The sequence below is a fragment of the Protopterus annectens genome, chromosome 2.part0 (assembly GCF_019279795.1).
Source record: "Protopterus annectens isolate FY-2018-M chromosome 2.part0, PAN1.0, whole genome shotgun sequence".
NCBI classification, from domain to species: Eukaryota; Metazoa; Chordata; order Ceratodontiformes; family Protopteridae; genus Protopterus; species Protopterus annectens.
Genome location: NC_056728.1, coordinates 1678551362 through 1678567957, shown reverse-complemented (window position 1 = coordinate 1678567957; position 16596 = coordinate 1678551362).

Genomic DNA, 16596 nt, shown 5'->3' with positions numbered 1-16596 from the left:
CTGGCTCCTGACTGCTCCAACCAGGCATCAGCTAATTCAAACAAGGAACTACTTACTCCAGCTGTGCTGTCATCTGGGGGTATCTATCAGTTACAACAAATCTCAGCTCATTCCAACACAAACTTTGGAATTCATCTCTGCTCATTTCAATACAGCCACTCGCATAGCTTCTCTCCCTCTGCCTCAAATACAAACTATTCAATTCCAGGTCAAAAAGAGTGTTTAGAAGTCTTCTCTTCCAGCGTATCTGATACTCCAAGCCTTGAGATCCATGTCAGTGGCAATCACTCTAGCCAGGTTCCATATAAGAATCCTCCAGTGGACACTCACAACTGATTGTATTATCTTTGTTTATGAGAAAGTGGGTTTGCCTTTACCAAAGCATCCAAGAACCCATTCCATGAGATCAGTGGTGATTTTTGTCATTATTTTTCTCTACAACTTCCTTGGATGATATTTATGCAGCTGTAGCTCGGGCTAATCCTCATACAGTTGTTGCTCACTAAATATTGGATCTGGTCTCTAGAGGAAGAGCAGCCTTTTGCTCAGCTGTAATCAGGAATATCCTTCCTAAGAGTCCTCCCGGGATTTAAGTAGCTGGGGACTCTGTCCCAACTGCTGAGGAATGAATGAAAATGACAACATCATATAAAAAAGTTATGTACTCAACATAGCGTTCCATCTGTGTTGTCCATTTTCATTCTTCCTCCACTTCCTACTTTCTCCTTGTTTTACTACTGGATAGATAGAAGTTATTGGAGGAACCTCTGCTCCTTGTTTGCTCCAGAAAAAACAGAAACAAAATGACCACCATGGCTAAGGTTTCCAGATTTCAATGGAAAAAGTCCAAAAGTCCAATAAAACAGAGCCAATAGGACCATCATGACTGAAATTTCCAAATTTATTAAGACACAAGTAAAATATTGTTCGACCTTAGCCGTGGTGGTTGTTTTGGTTTTGTTTTTCTGGAGCTTTGGACTTTTCCATTTAGACCTTTGGACTACATTGGTAATTTCTTTTTCTGTAATTTCCAGTGCTCAGTAAATCTATGGGTAGCAAACTAGATCTGAGGTATGTTAGGTGACTGGGGCATTAAGAGTAGAGGGAGGAGCTTGAGATTTCAAGTATTCTACAATTTGGAAGAAGCAACTGAGTTGAATCTGCGAACTGGATCCGAACCCAACTGGTGAGGAAGAATGAAAATGGACAATACAGATGGAATGTTATGGTGAGTGCATAACTTTTTTTCTCCATGTATTATTTATTTTTCTGTTTCTCTTTATTACATTTGTGGCACCATGCGCCATGTGCTTCTTTACTTGTAAAACTGCATCCATCGTTAATTTTAGCAATTTATATTTTTATATTTTTAATTATTTCTTTACCTTCCCCTCTTTGTAGCTTCTCCCCCATAACAGCTTTATTTAACTTTTCTAGTCATTACAGCAGTTGAACAGAAAGTAAATAATGCTTCAAAACAATAAGCATGTTATTGTACTGTTAAACAAATTCATAAAATTATTTTTACTAGTTTACCTGGTTAATTGTCAATAATGACTAAAGTAGCTGTCTTCACAAATATTGGACATCATTAATCACACCTTAATCTCTGTAATCCTTTCCAGAAACCATTCCAGAACAAATAATTTTTTAAATGTGTTTTCACACATTGGCATGTGTTTGTAAAGGTAGAGTGATACAAAGACAAAAAATAAAAATAAAATTAAAAAGTTCTTATGTATGGGGTCTCCTCTGTAGTAGAGAGAACCACACTATCACTACATAAAATAACAGTCTCCAGGCATATATTTTGCTAATATCTATAGCACTCGTGTTATGTAAGTAATAGGGCCAAGGTAGCCACTTACTCAAAAATGTGTCTCTACATACTCCAACGAGTCTTTTCCTCTTGATCTGCCTGTTCCCCTGTCAAAAGTTAGAATTCTTGCAATGGCAGTAGTATTTCAGAGTTGGGTTGCCTAGTAATGACATTTTTCACTAACAATATTATAAAGATCAGTTAGTTCACTTCATAATTTTCTTCACCTTCTAATCAGGCATAACCCAACAAAAATAAGAACGGAACAAATGAAATTCCTTATGGAAAATTTCACCCAAAAGAATCTGCAACTCTCTCTTAAAAACGTGTCAGTTGTGGACAACCCCAGAATATATGTACCTAGTTCCCCCGCCTTACCTTCCTTATATCTCCAAAAATCTCATTTGTATTTGGTTACATGCATTGTCTTTTATCTGGGAGGTGCTTTCATGAGAAGAGTATAAATCTTCCAGATTTATTGGCATATTTAGGAGCCATACACACTTATTATCTCCATACCATACTTCCAACTCTAGCTTATTTTAAATGTCTAAGATCTGCTCTTTAAGCACTTTTAAAATATTGTAATTTCTGCTGATCAATCCACTTCCTGGACGAGGCACCCTCCCTTACTTTCCTTACCCAGTCCATTAGTCTACATCTTTCTGAAGGGTCATCTTTAAGCTATATAAGCTTTTTTATGGCTGAACTAATGGCCCATTATCAAAGACTATCCCTCTCAGCCAGACCAACTTGCCTTGACCTTTGTCCCAGTTCAAAATCACCCCCAGCCTCTAACAATTGCTCCCAATATTTCATTCCAGTGTTCAGCCTCTTCCATTAAACCAAGGCATTCCCTTACTTTGCTGGTTGTCTTTCTGAGTGGCACTTAAATGAAAGTTTTCAGTTTTACACATCCTATATATCTCTTCTCTGAACAATACTTTAAAGATTCTAGGCTAAAAAGCCCAGAAAATGGAACCTTAGGATCACTTCAGACCAGTGGTTGAATGAATCCAGTCTACTATAGGATCATAAAAAAATATTGACATGTCTTTCCACTTTGTTTTATAAATCAGCACCATAGACAAATAAGATAACTTTAGTTGAGTAGTTTTAAAATAATTAACAAAATCAACCATATGCCTCCATTTCTTGAAGATGAAAAATGCTCCCAAGCAACCATAGACATTTTGCCATCTCATAAAAAACATCTATCGTCCATTACTGTAGTCCAAATAAAAAAAGTACATGGGGTAAAGCTGCAAGTGCTTGACCCTGAATATATAACCAGGAGAAAGGCAAACAACTGTAGGGCGTGAACCAGAATTAAAAGTTTATATCTCTTAAATATTTCTCCAAGTTTTCAAAGGTAGTAACTGTAATCAGTTCTGTAAACTGTATTAGCTAGACAGACCCCCAAATACCTTGCCTAATTTATTATTTCACAAATATTGATAATCCTGCCTCAGGCCTCAGACTGAGTATAGATTAGGCATATTGCTTAAATTGTAGAAGAGTATTTATGTTATGCCCAGCATGTAATACAAACTGTTTTAGCACATTAAACAATAGAAGCAAGTCTTTGTGAAGATATGTGAAGCTTGTCAGGATAAATTCTGCAAACATAAAACATTTTAATGCAGTGGGGCCCACATCTGTAACCTTCAAGCCAGGGGTTCAATGTAGATGACAAATGAGGTGAGAATGGGCATCTCTCATTACAGGAAAACAGCTCTTACAGATATGCAGAAATGTTTACTGCAACCATGGTTCCATTATAAATCTTATGAATCAATGTGTGAAAGTCATCAAACAACCCATTCTTCTCAACACTTACAACAGAAAAGGTTAAAAGCATTATCCACATTTAAGTTACTAGTTACCAAACTCATTTACCTTTCGTGGTTGTTTATTTACAAATTTGTTCTTAAGACATTATCATATGTTTACTGCCCTACCACAAACTCACACTTCCACTTCTTCATTTCTGTTAAACCAGGGAGCTACTTGGCTACATGCACCACTAAAACAGTTTTAAAAACCTTCTAATCATAAATAAAGACCAAGATGGACATATAGGAAGATGGTGGTGCAGGTTGCTCACCTTCCTTAGAATTTTCTATGACAATGGTATCCTGCCAAGATGATGGTATTTTTTCTATCTAACATAATGTCATTTATCAGTTCAGCCCATGCCTGAAAAACTTTTGACACTTTTGACTTGCAAAAATCTACAAGGATTTCATCTAGATCCAAAGCTTTCACAGAGGACTATCTGTTAAACATGTCCAGACATTCTTCTACATTGCATTAATTAATCTGTTCTGGCCCCAATAAAAGGAGGAAAATATGATCCAAGTAATGGTGGTGCTAACCCCTACCAACCACCATTCCTAAGGTCACTAGCATACATATGAATATAGTATTGATGAAAAACTTGTAAAATATCAGCAAGATTTTAAGTCATCCCCCATACTGTGCCCTTCTGTCTGATTGTATATATGACCCTCTCCACTTCCGGGTGTCTTACCCTAATAGTCTAGGATTTCTGTGACCTTGACACATTTTAATATATATTCCTCTAATTGCTGCTTTCTAAAATTCTAGTTTCTTTTCTATAAATTGTATACTTCCATGTTAGCTTTGCCCAACAGTATATGTTGATCTGAGTTCAAAGTAGTCATTATCATTTGCAAACCTCTAGCATCATAAATTATCTCTTGTCATTACTGACAATTAATACTAACAAAATGAAAGTGGAATATCCTTCTTTAAGTTGTCCTACACCCAGAAGGTCTTGACCACACTCTGCAAATACTTCATGAACTCATTTAAAATACCTAGATAGCACACCTTAAAACTTCTCATTTTAAGAGATAAACAGAGAATCGTGAATACTTTTCCAAGTGAAAATAGTCCATCACCAAAGCTGATAAATGGATGGGAGCTGGGCAGATAGGAGAAGGGGGACCTATCTCCTGTGCTCACATCCTATAGAGATGTTCTTCCATAATATGTGTTGAATCTAGTCCAGATCATGCTTAATGGCAGAAGTAGAAAAAGGTAAGGTTCCAAGTATTTTCGAACAAGCCGACTATATAGACCCACAAATCTACTGTATGAAGCAAAGAAACTCTCAACTGGAGACAACCTCACTCTCCTGGGACCATTATATATTGTTTATATAGATTATCAGATTCTAGTCTTTTTATAATATTGGTATGTTTGTGAAGAAAAACAATCTGATTCATGATTTATTTTAATAACTGATTATCAGTTCTAGGTGGGATATATACAGAGGCCAATGTTATATATAAATTATACCCAAACCACATCACAGCTACACACTCCCTTTAGAGTCTTCCAGCAAAGTTATTTTAAAGCTAGGAGTGTTGTGTTTTAATGGACTGTCTCGAGATTTAAACAGAGAGCTCATTTTTTCTCTCAGTTTAAAAGTGGTGTAAAGTAACTGAAAACATTTTTTTTTTCTGTGGAGAAATTGTATTTATTTTACTTTTGTGGGTCTGGCATAGTGTTTTAAAGCACTTTATTCTGTGTTTTTCTCTCAAAAAAGTAAATTGTGTGGACTAGTAGTATTTACTGGTAATTGCTGCTTGTCTTCCCCAGGAAAGAGGCACCAAATTTGGCTTGATCATAGAACAGGCTACCAGTCTCATGGTCAGTCTTTCTTCCAGCCACAAAAGGAAAACATTAAGGAAACAGCCTTTGCCACCGCAGCAGGCTAGCAATTTGTTTCAGCTGCAGGTGGATGACTCTGGTAGGCCATTTGTTGTGCCGTGGACCATTAATCTTTTACCCCAGTTCCCTCTGGGATAGCACCTACAGTCACTATGGACTTGGGGTTAGCCACATCCTCTGCAGCTGTTGGGGTCCCATTAGTGGGTAAGGGAAGAGTCACTCTTGTTAGTCCTGGGAAAGGGAACAAGGAAGGCTTCCCATGTGTCAGAATGCTTTGCCCATCTCTGGGGAAAGCTGCTGCTGTCATTAGTAACATGGTTGGTTCTATTTTTTTTTTGCTGTCAAAAAGAAACTGAAAACCAAGCTTGTAAGTACTTAATTTCCGATAGATAGGAGTACTTTACTGGGTTTGCCTCAGGGTTTAATTTAGGGTATTGATGTTTCTTGTAAAGTAGTCTAGTAAAAGAAATAGTGATGCCTCTTTTTCTGAAGAGATCCAAGTTTCTGAATCTGAACAGGAAGATGAAGGGACAGATACTTTTTCCTTGGATTTCTAATTCAGGCTCATAGCTCAGTTTATGATTCTCCCTGTGGAGGTATTCAAAATTTCTCTGAGACTACTGGTAGACTTTGTCAGTATTTTCATTGGGAGGTTTCTCAGTCACTCAGACAATACTGTGAGTTGTTACAGCAGGATTTTCCAGAAACTACACAAATTTCGTCTGTACTATATGCTTTAGATGATGTGTGTGTTACTGTCTGCAGTTTTCTTGATAGGCAGCTACCCCTAAAAAGGCAGACAGGATGTATAACGTTCCTCAGTCTTTTTCATTTTTATGCAGTATTCCCAAATCTGACCCAGTACTGTAGCTTTAGCTGATTCCACTGCTGCTAAGTATTTAGTTACTTTTTCTGATAGGATGGGAAAATTATTGATAGGTATGGGAAAAAGGGTATAGTTCTCCAACTTAGATTTTCTGCGTTTTGAATTGTCAGGCTCATATGTTAAAGTTTGTTTTGACAGATTTGTGAAAGTATGAGGAATGTTTTATCTACAGTTTCTTCTTGTGAAGAAAAATCTGCTTTAAATAGCTTAAGTTTCTTACATTGCACAGTTCACTGCTTATTGTTTGTAGTGTGTTTATACCTCTGTTCAAAATTCTTCTAGTGCTATGGCCACTGGTACTGTTTTGAGGAGCTTTTCCTTGTTTCATTCTCAGATCCTCCCAGATTATGTTAAAAATGAGATTTTTAAATACTCCCTCAGTTAGAGTTTTGGTCCCCAGTGCTACAGAGGTGATTAAAAAGTGTGATGAAAGGGGCAAGCTCATCCAGGGAATCTCTAAGATTTTTCAGACCTCCTTTTCCAAAATTTCCAAGGGATTTTCTATCTCCTCATCCAATTTTGGCAAAAAAACCCACCATAAACAGTCTCAACAAATGACTGTTAAACAAATGATTAAGAAGAAATGCAAGGCGGTCCAAAAAGAAATCTTGAACAAATAACAATAACTTTGTTTTAGTAGATCATGGTTGAAGCTGGGAGTCTGATGGTCACTGAAGTGAAAATTCATCTGAGTTGTTACTTACAGTTGATTTATAAAGTTGGCAGTACAGATTAGGATGGGTTTATCTGATTTTGGATTGCCATTGCACTGGGGTTTTTGGTATGCATGTTGCTAATGAGTGTAATGTACTGTACAGAACATTTAAATGCCTGTTATCCAACAGAGGTGCAAATTTCATTTTGTACTCAAACTCCTTTTACTGCCCCCAACCCACCTGGCATTTGAAACAAATTGACACATCCTTCAAATTGTTGTCCCCTGCAGTCAATAAATGTACACATCAGTTTCAGTGGTTCCCTGTAAAACTATTAAATATATTGTTTTTAGATTTGCAATCTTCTTTGTAAGCATGTTATGTACTTCTTGTTTGAGGCATTCATTTAAGCAGTTGTAAAAATAATATGGCCTGAAAAAAGTTGCAATGTTTCTGAATGGTGCAAAAAATGCCCCCCTTTAGAGTCCAATGTGTATGCTTGGCTACACCCTTGTGTTGTGAAAGCTGTCCCATTTTCAGCCTAGTGAAGATGGGTTAATTATTCTTAAGAAATATTGTAGTGTCACCAACCATTTGTGTTTTGGTTGCCTCACTAAGGATAATATTTTTTTTTTCTTGGGGATGTAGTTCTCTGCATGGATGCTTATATAACAGGGCTGTTTGTTACTTGATAATGTCTTTGTTGAAATGATGTGATGTGTTTTCTTAGTCTTAATCCACTTGGAAATACCTCCTATCATAAATCTGGCGAAGAAATTTTCTTTTAGATTCAAAGGAATTCCAGAGGAATGTAAGTTCTTGTGTTTGACCATGTCTTTAAAATCACTTGACTTCTCCTCTAAGTATTTCACTCAGGCCTCTCGCTGCAATCCAAGCTGTAGTTTCCACTTCAGTGATTTGTATCTGACCTAAGTATGAATGACCAGAAGAGGTGGGCTCAAATTCTTTATGTTTTTTCACCATTTAAGAACTGGATGTGGCTTTCCAGTAGTAAGGAGACACTACTCTTATACTATAGCTATAACATTAACTGCTACCTTTGATGCATTTCAAGAAAAAAATGTGCTTTTAAGGCAGGATTTGCCAAAGACACATATTAAAATAACAAGGTACAAGTGATCGCAGAGGATGACTTCCAAATGAATGTTTTCTGTAGCACTTTGTCTGATATGCAGAGTAGAGGTCTCCTTAAACATGTAGTTCAGACTGTTAAGTATCATATACATTGTAAGACACCACAGGAGTTCTTACACATTGGATCTTTATTGCAAAGTCAAGAACCAGTGTGGGTCATATGACTCGCATCACAAAATAAACAGTACTAAAATCTTTCTCTTACTGAATGTAGAGACCCTTCAACTTATAATATGCACAATTATACAAATAATTATACTGCTAATTAGACTACGACTGTAACTATGAGTTGTGTAACAATTATATCGACAACATGATTTCATGCACTGAACCTTGCTTTGAACTATTGATGGTCCAAATATCTGAGCAGCTTTTTGATAAGACACCCATGTATAATGTTTACAACCTTGGATGGTTTTACAGCTGTCCTTAAGTTTGCTATCAATACTTAGTTTAGCAGTGTTAGGGGACCTGGCAAAGTAATGTAACTAGCAAAGGAGGTGGATTTAGTTATTCAAATCAGTGCATTTAAAAGTGACTTCCTATAATTTCTGAATGTTTTCTGTCCACATCTAAGTGTCCATGGATTGCTTGAAATTTCCCTCTCTAGATTTGGATGTTACTGTGTCTTACAATGTATGATTGTCATTGGCTGTGATGAGGAGCAGCAGTGACTTGAAATGACATCTTGCGGCCTCATTTCTGATCTTGAACCATTCTGATCCTCTCTTCTTCCTTCAAAACTGGAAGAGCCACTGCTCTAGTAAAACATTTTCTGTTTTGCATGTCTGGTCTGTAACAATTCTAACTGGGACTAATAATAGAAATGAGGCAAGCAGATTTTACCTTAACCTTTTGCCCTGGTATCAGTAGCTGTGCTAGCAAAAGTCCTATAGACCGGAGAAATGTGTTTCTGTAGTCCAAAAAGATAAGTAACAGCCAGTTTGCTTGTAATAGTTACCATTTCTCAGCAAGTCATTCGTAGATTGGATCATTCTTTCAGCTTGACTACTTGATTTGCAGATATTGTAGACTTGAAGTGTGTGTGTGAATTTCCTTTTTCAGTATAAGTCTGAAAATTCAGGCTGAAAAACTGCAGACCATTTTCAGACATTATGTTTTCATTACTGCGATCAGTGACTGTGCTGAAGTTTCTTTTTAAAAGACAGCTTTGGAGTGTTAGTAGTAGTCAACGCACAACAAGAAATTAAGATTTATATGTACAGGTCAGCACCTAATTTTATCAAAGGAACCAAAAGTGAAGAAATTGAATGCACAATTAACCCCATTATTTTATTTTAATTCTTAAACAAGAAATTTTGATTTATACGAACAAGTCAGCACCTAATTTTATCAAAGGAACCAGAAGTGAAGAAATTTAATGCACACAACAAATTCCTAAACAAAATGCATAGTCCACTATTCTCAATCATTTGATATATTTGCATGACATATCCAACTAGCACTTAATGTAATGCACTTTCTCTTTGCAATTTGTCATTCTAAGCTTAACTCATGAAGTTTTACCAACAGTTATTTATGCAGTTGAATAGACATAATTACCTCTTGAAAATCAGTCCTTGTATGCATGACTCCACTTTGGAATTATAGATAAACTCACTAACCTAGGTATAAATCCCTATGTCACAAGATGGGTTGCCAACTGGCTTACTGACAGAACCCACACTGTGAAAGTAGCAGACTCCAAATCTGACTTCAGACCAGTGACAAGTGGAGTACCACAGGGTTCAGTCCTGGGTCCTGTCCTGTTTGGTATCTACTTCTCAGAAGTACAGGCTAACACAGAAGGTCTTTGGCTAACGAAGTTCGCAGATGACTGCAAATTAGGAGCCATAATCGAAACTCCTAACGATGTGGACATCCTACAAAAGGGCTTCACTGAGACAGATGCCTGGTTTCAAAGCCATGGCCTAAAGCTCAATGCCAAAAAGTGTATTGTCATCCCTTTTGGTAAAAACTCTGTACCCATGAACTACCACATAGGCGGTAGTCTACTTAACACTGAAAGCGTGATAAGAGACCTTGGGACACAGGTGGAGAGTAGTCTCTCCTTTGATAATCACATTGCCACAGTAGTCAGGAAATCCTTCTACGTGGCACACCTCATCACAAAAGGTTTCTCATCCAGAAAAAAGAGGTCATTGTTTCCCCTCTACTCATCACTCATTAGACCCATTATAGAGTACAACGCCCCTTTTGGTATGTACCTCACAAAGCATCTACAACAACTAGAAAGGCCGCAGAAATACCTCACAAAGAGGATTACTGGCCTCAAACAGATGCCCTATGCACACCGTCTCAAAAAACTCCAGCTTTACTCCATTATATCACCTACTCAGAGGAGATCTCTGCCTAACATACAAAACTGTGTCAAACCCAGAGCTGTTGGACATGCTCCACTTCCCTCTGAGCTACACGTGCTAGGGACCTAAACCTTGTCACCACAATAAACAGAAAATGCTGGAGGGATAGATTCCTGCCCCAGAGACTTCCCATACTCTGGAACAAACTACCTGTCTATATCAAACAAAGCTCCTCATTAGCACTCTTCAAGAAAAATCTTGATGATTGGATCACCCCGGGGATACTTCTGTGACTCTGCTCGACAGGGGCACAGGAAAATAATTTTCTTGGGTGGCAAAAGCCAGGGTACCTTTTTGGCTTGGCTTATATAGGCCCTAGGGCCAATAGCCTAGTAGCTACCTATGAACCTATGAACCTATGACAGTTTATACTGAAAGGAAATCATGGATTGAATAATGGATGTAACCTGTCATAATGGTATCTTACAATATGTATAGCAAATTTCATTTCTTGTAACTTGTCTTTGGTCGCTGGCAATTGTTATGCAATCCACAGTGTCTGTAAGTCTTTAACTACCAGATCTTCTTTGCATTCCTTTGGATATGTTCTATTGGAACTACCTATTGTGCGTTAGTATTCATGTAGGTCATACTTCTTCAGTTTCAACAACATTCTCTGCAGTCTTGCACGTGATTTATATAAAGACTTTTCAGACCTACTTTGTAGAGTGGTCTCCGATCAGATTCCATTGTAATGCTTTCACTATATATGAAGCTTTGTGGAATTTCTGACATACAAAGACTGTTCTAGCATTTATTTTCCTGTTTGTGCATAGTGTATCTGTGCATCAGTTACAGCCCTTTGTTCATAGGCAGATGGTTTGTCTTACTGCAGTAGAACTGCTCCTAATGCTTCCTAATTTGCATGCGCTTGTAGGGTTGTGAGTAGTGTTGTATCATGGAATTTCAGATTTGGAGCTGTTGTAGCTGACCTCTTTAGCATCCCAAAATTCTGTTTTTGATCTGCTGATCAACACAGCATTGCATAATACTCTAGCAAATTTCTCAGTGCCATGGCAAATTCTGTTAACTTGTTAACTGATGAAGTCCACGTTACGTGGATGGAAGCGCTTGATCCGTTTTTGTGTGTTTTAAGTTTACATTAAAGAAATCTTTTGGAAATTGCCTGTCATGCGGTGCTGATTGCTACAGCATATTTAGAACAAGGAAGGATGTATTATTGCTGCCTGTGACTGGTGACTCTTGTAACTTTTTCTTTTGTTATTGAGTTACATTTTGATTATTTCAGTATGGATATACAGGAGGATCCTAACACAGGGAAGCGTACGCCCAGAGGAACAGATGAGCTGGAACAACTGCAAACGGAAGTCTCGTCACTTAAAGGGGAGGTCTCGCGTATTTTGGAGATATTAACGCAATGTAAGGAGAAATGTTCTGAAGCTGTGCCTCGGTTTTGTTGCAGAACGCCATCGGAGTCTAGCGACCTGGATTTTGACATACCCAATGGTCAAAATCAAGTTACTAACATTGTCTTACGTAACCATGGCTTGGATTTAACTAACAAGGTACCAGAAATCAGTCGTTTAATGGAAAAAGACTTCACATTTGATTTTTCTATCTACAATGTGGATGAAGAAGCCAAACGTACGGGTACCAAACCTAAAAGGGCTATGACTGGGAAAACTTATACATCGGTTGTAAATGGAACTCAGAGCAAATCAGGTACTGTGCAAATAAGCTCTAGTCCTCGTACTAAAAGCAATGTTAATATGTTTAATATGGGGAACAATGAAATGAACTTTTTGGACAATTTTATTACTTTTGACATATGTTTTGACCAAAATGTACAAAAGGAAGTTAAATCAGCAGCTAAGCATATTGATGGTAGTAATGGTGAGATGATTTACCTAATGGGCAAATACCTTAATATAATTAGGGGCATCAAGGTTGATAATGCCTATCTTAATCAATGTTTAACTATGCATATTGTGCCAAAAGGACTTAGATTTTTTAAAATTCCCATGGGAATTGAGTTGGATGATCAAAATTGTAATGATTTTGAAAAATTGTTTGACCAATTTGGTTTTGAATTTATGAAAATGCTTTTAAAGAAGAATGATGAAAAACTATGTGTATATATTGAAAAAGTAGAAAAGTTAAATAAGTCCATTTGTAATGATTTGTTGTTTGAACAGTGGAAAAATCTGTATCAAAAGCAATTTGGAGAGGTGAATAGAAAAGCTGAAAGTATTATACAAAGGAAACACAATAAATTAGCCAGGGACATCAATGATTACAAAAACAAGACAGTATATCAATGGAGAAAGGGATATGGAAATAATAATAGATTTAATAATAAGGAGAATTATTATGATTCACATGGCAATGATGTAAATTTTCAAGAGGAAAGGAATCAACCAAGGAAAATGAATGATGTGAGAAAATGGGAATGGAGGGAAAATTCGGCAAATCAAAAGTGGGGCCGAGAAGAATATTACAACCCTCCGCAGGGACAATGGAGGGGGAAGTATTAAGAATTGAATTGTTGCAGCATGAACATAGTAGTGACAATAATAAGAGAAAAGAACTAAGTAAAGACATTAGTATTTTAGATTCAGATAAAATTATTCATCAAAAAAATGATTTCTATGTATATAATTATACTGATAAAATAATTACTAATGAATATTTTACTTTATTCTCAAAAGGGATGAAATATGTGCCAAACAACCAGTTTAGAGTGGTGGACAGTATTATTGAAATTAAAAAATACTTAAGGAAACTTAATTTAGCATTGCATTTTCGGAACGAACCTAATAAGAATGAAGCGAATGAAAAAATTAAGAAAAAAAGTTCATCTATTCCTCCAAGTAATCCTTATATAGGGTTATATGAAAAGTTAGTAACCAGAGACATATATATGTTAAAAAATAATGTTCATAAGGGAATATTTAGGAAAACAAATATTAATGAAAATTAGTTACATTTATGATATTACAGTGGACAGGTCAATTAGAATAATGAAGCCAGACAAGGGGGGGTGGGATAGTTATCTACAATCAAGATGCCTACATTAACAAAATATTTAATATTTTAGTAACCTCTGGAAACTATACATCCATTTCATTAAATGAAATTAATATTGGATACAGGCGAATAGACTTATTTCTGGAGGACATATTATTAGATGGTAGAATTAACATGGATGTATTTAAGTATATGAAAGTTGAGCATCCATACATGGCAACTATTGTAGGAGTGCCAAAAATTCACAAGGATTACCATGACCCTCCCTTCAGACCTATCATATCAGGAAGTTATTCTAAGACATTCCCTATGGGAGTAGTGATTGATGTTTGGCTCAAACATGTTTATGAAAACATTCCACATATGATTAAAGATTTGTGGATCTTATTAGGGAATCTTACTCCTGATTTATGGAAAGAGGGACTATTATTTATCACCATTGATGTAGTTGACCTATTTTCATGTATACCAAAGGAACAAGGATTGGAATATTTTTATAATAGCATACGCAATTACTCACAGCTTGACTGGGAATGAACTTTGGTAGTTATGGAACTTATGAGTATCATCTTAGATTACAACTACATATACTTTGAAGGGGAATATTATAGGCAGACGAGAGGGGTTGCCATGGGTACTGCATGCGCACCTATATATGCGAATTTAGTTATGTTAGATTGGGAGAGACATTATATATTCAAGAGTCAGTACTCTCAATATATTAGATATTATACTAGATTTTTGGATGACATATTCATCTTATGGGATGGACATGAAGTGATTATAGAAGAATTTATTAACTACCTTAATAACACTAGTCAGTTTTTGAAATTTACATACAGTGTTAGTAAAGAAGGTTTGGCATATTTAGACACATTTATATCCAATAACAATGATGGTTTTGAATCAAGGATATATAGAAAGAATTATTTTTCTAATAATTACTTGGAATACACCAGCAACCATCCGTATAAGACGAAAAAAAGCATATTCAAAGGCCAGTGTATTCGAGCTGCTCGTATGAGTTCTAAACATGACATAATGTTGGATGAAATAGAATTTATAAGTAGCCTATTTATTAATAGAGGGTATCCAATTCACCTAATTAATGAAGTAAAGGCACTTGTTATTAATGAATGGGGTAAGAAGTATTTTCCAGTTCTAGGTAAACCCCTTAGTCAGGTCTTAGAAAAGGATGGCAAATGTGATTATAGAAAAGCATGTATATTAGAGTACACATCTCAAACAACTAGCATAAAGAATATTATGAAAAAATATTGGAACATCCTTTCACTGGTTACAGAAGTTAGGAAAATAGTGGGCGAAGCACCTATTTTTGTGTTAAAAATGGGAATGAACCTTAAGGCTATTTTGGAAAGGTCAGAAAAGATACACAACCCCCCTTCAAAGTATAGTGGGACACACAGGTGTGGTAATTGTAAATACTGCCACTGTATAATGGAAGTGGACCACATAAAATTAGAAAATATTAATAAAACAAGAGTAAAATTTGTGAGAGGTAATTACAACACACAGAATGTAGTATATTTAGCCAAGTGTGTATTATGTCCAGGATATTACATAGGAAAAACTGAACGCAAGTTCAAGAAGAGAATATATGAACATTTATATGATATTAAGAAGAAAGATAAAACTAATGCATTATATAGGTACATTTCATCCTTTGACAATAGACACCAATTCAGATTTGCCATTATTGAGATAGTTAGTAATAATATGAGGGGAGGTAATTTAGGGACACAGCTAGCAGCAAAAGAAGCTAAATGGCAGATCTTGACAGATGCCACAACTCCCCCAGGATTAAATGATGGCATCTCGGTAAAACCATTTCTTGTAATGAATTATTAAAGTATATATTTATTATTATTATTACACACATCCATCCTTTTATTAATAAATTAGTGTATGAATATATTTATTTATTTATTCTAAATATTTATTATATTACACATGTAAGAATATTTGAATATGCAGTTTTTAAATATGTTATTTATTTATTATTAGTATTTCTAAACAGTGTATTAAATTAATTATTTATTTTTATAACATCAATCAGATTCAAAAAAACATATGTTCATGCATGAAGTTTTACTTGGGAATTGATTCATCCCTGTCCCTAGGCACATTGAATTAAAAGAGTATTATAAATAAATTTAGTGATCTATGAAGTGTTAAACATTAACATTGTCACTGTCATCCAAATGAATATAGGACGTATTAGTAGAAAATGATAATGTATACATACAAATGTATAATTTACCATATACATTTTAAAATACACTTGTAATATTTGATTAGTACTACAAGGTGATTTTTAATTTTTAATGTATATTGTGTTATTTTATTATAAGTAATATGTATTATTTTACTGTGAGAACAATTTATTTTAATTATTTATTAATTCTATGCTATGAATTTAAGCTGTGTAGATGCCTTTAAGAATGTAGCATGAAATGGCGCCAAATTATGTTTAAATACTGTGAAATGTATTAGTGAATTGATTCTGATGAAGTCCACGTTACGTGGATGAAAGAGCTTGATCCGTTTTTGTGTGTTTTAAGTTTACATTAAAGAAATCTTTTGGAAATTGCCTGTCATGCGGTGCTGATTGCTACAGCATATTTAGAACAAGGAAGGACGTATTATTGCTGCCTGTGACTGGTGACTCTTGTAACTTTTTCTTTTGTTATTGAGTTACATTTTGATAAATAAACTTTGGCAAATACTATGCTTTTCCCAAGAGAAGATTTGAAAGTAGGTTTTTGAATATTCAGAGTTTAATGAATGATTCACTATCTGGCTGTGGACAATTATTACTCAGCACGAGACATGTATTTCAGAAAAAGGACAATCATTTGATATTTGGCTTTATGGATTTTAAAATTACCTCAGTTTGAACAACTCATTTAGTTTCTGTCTCATTCCTGCTTTGTAGCAACTCAGATGAGAAGGAAATCAGTAAGTCATTAATACCAATAACACTTT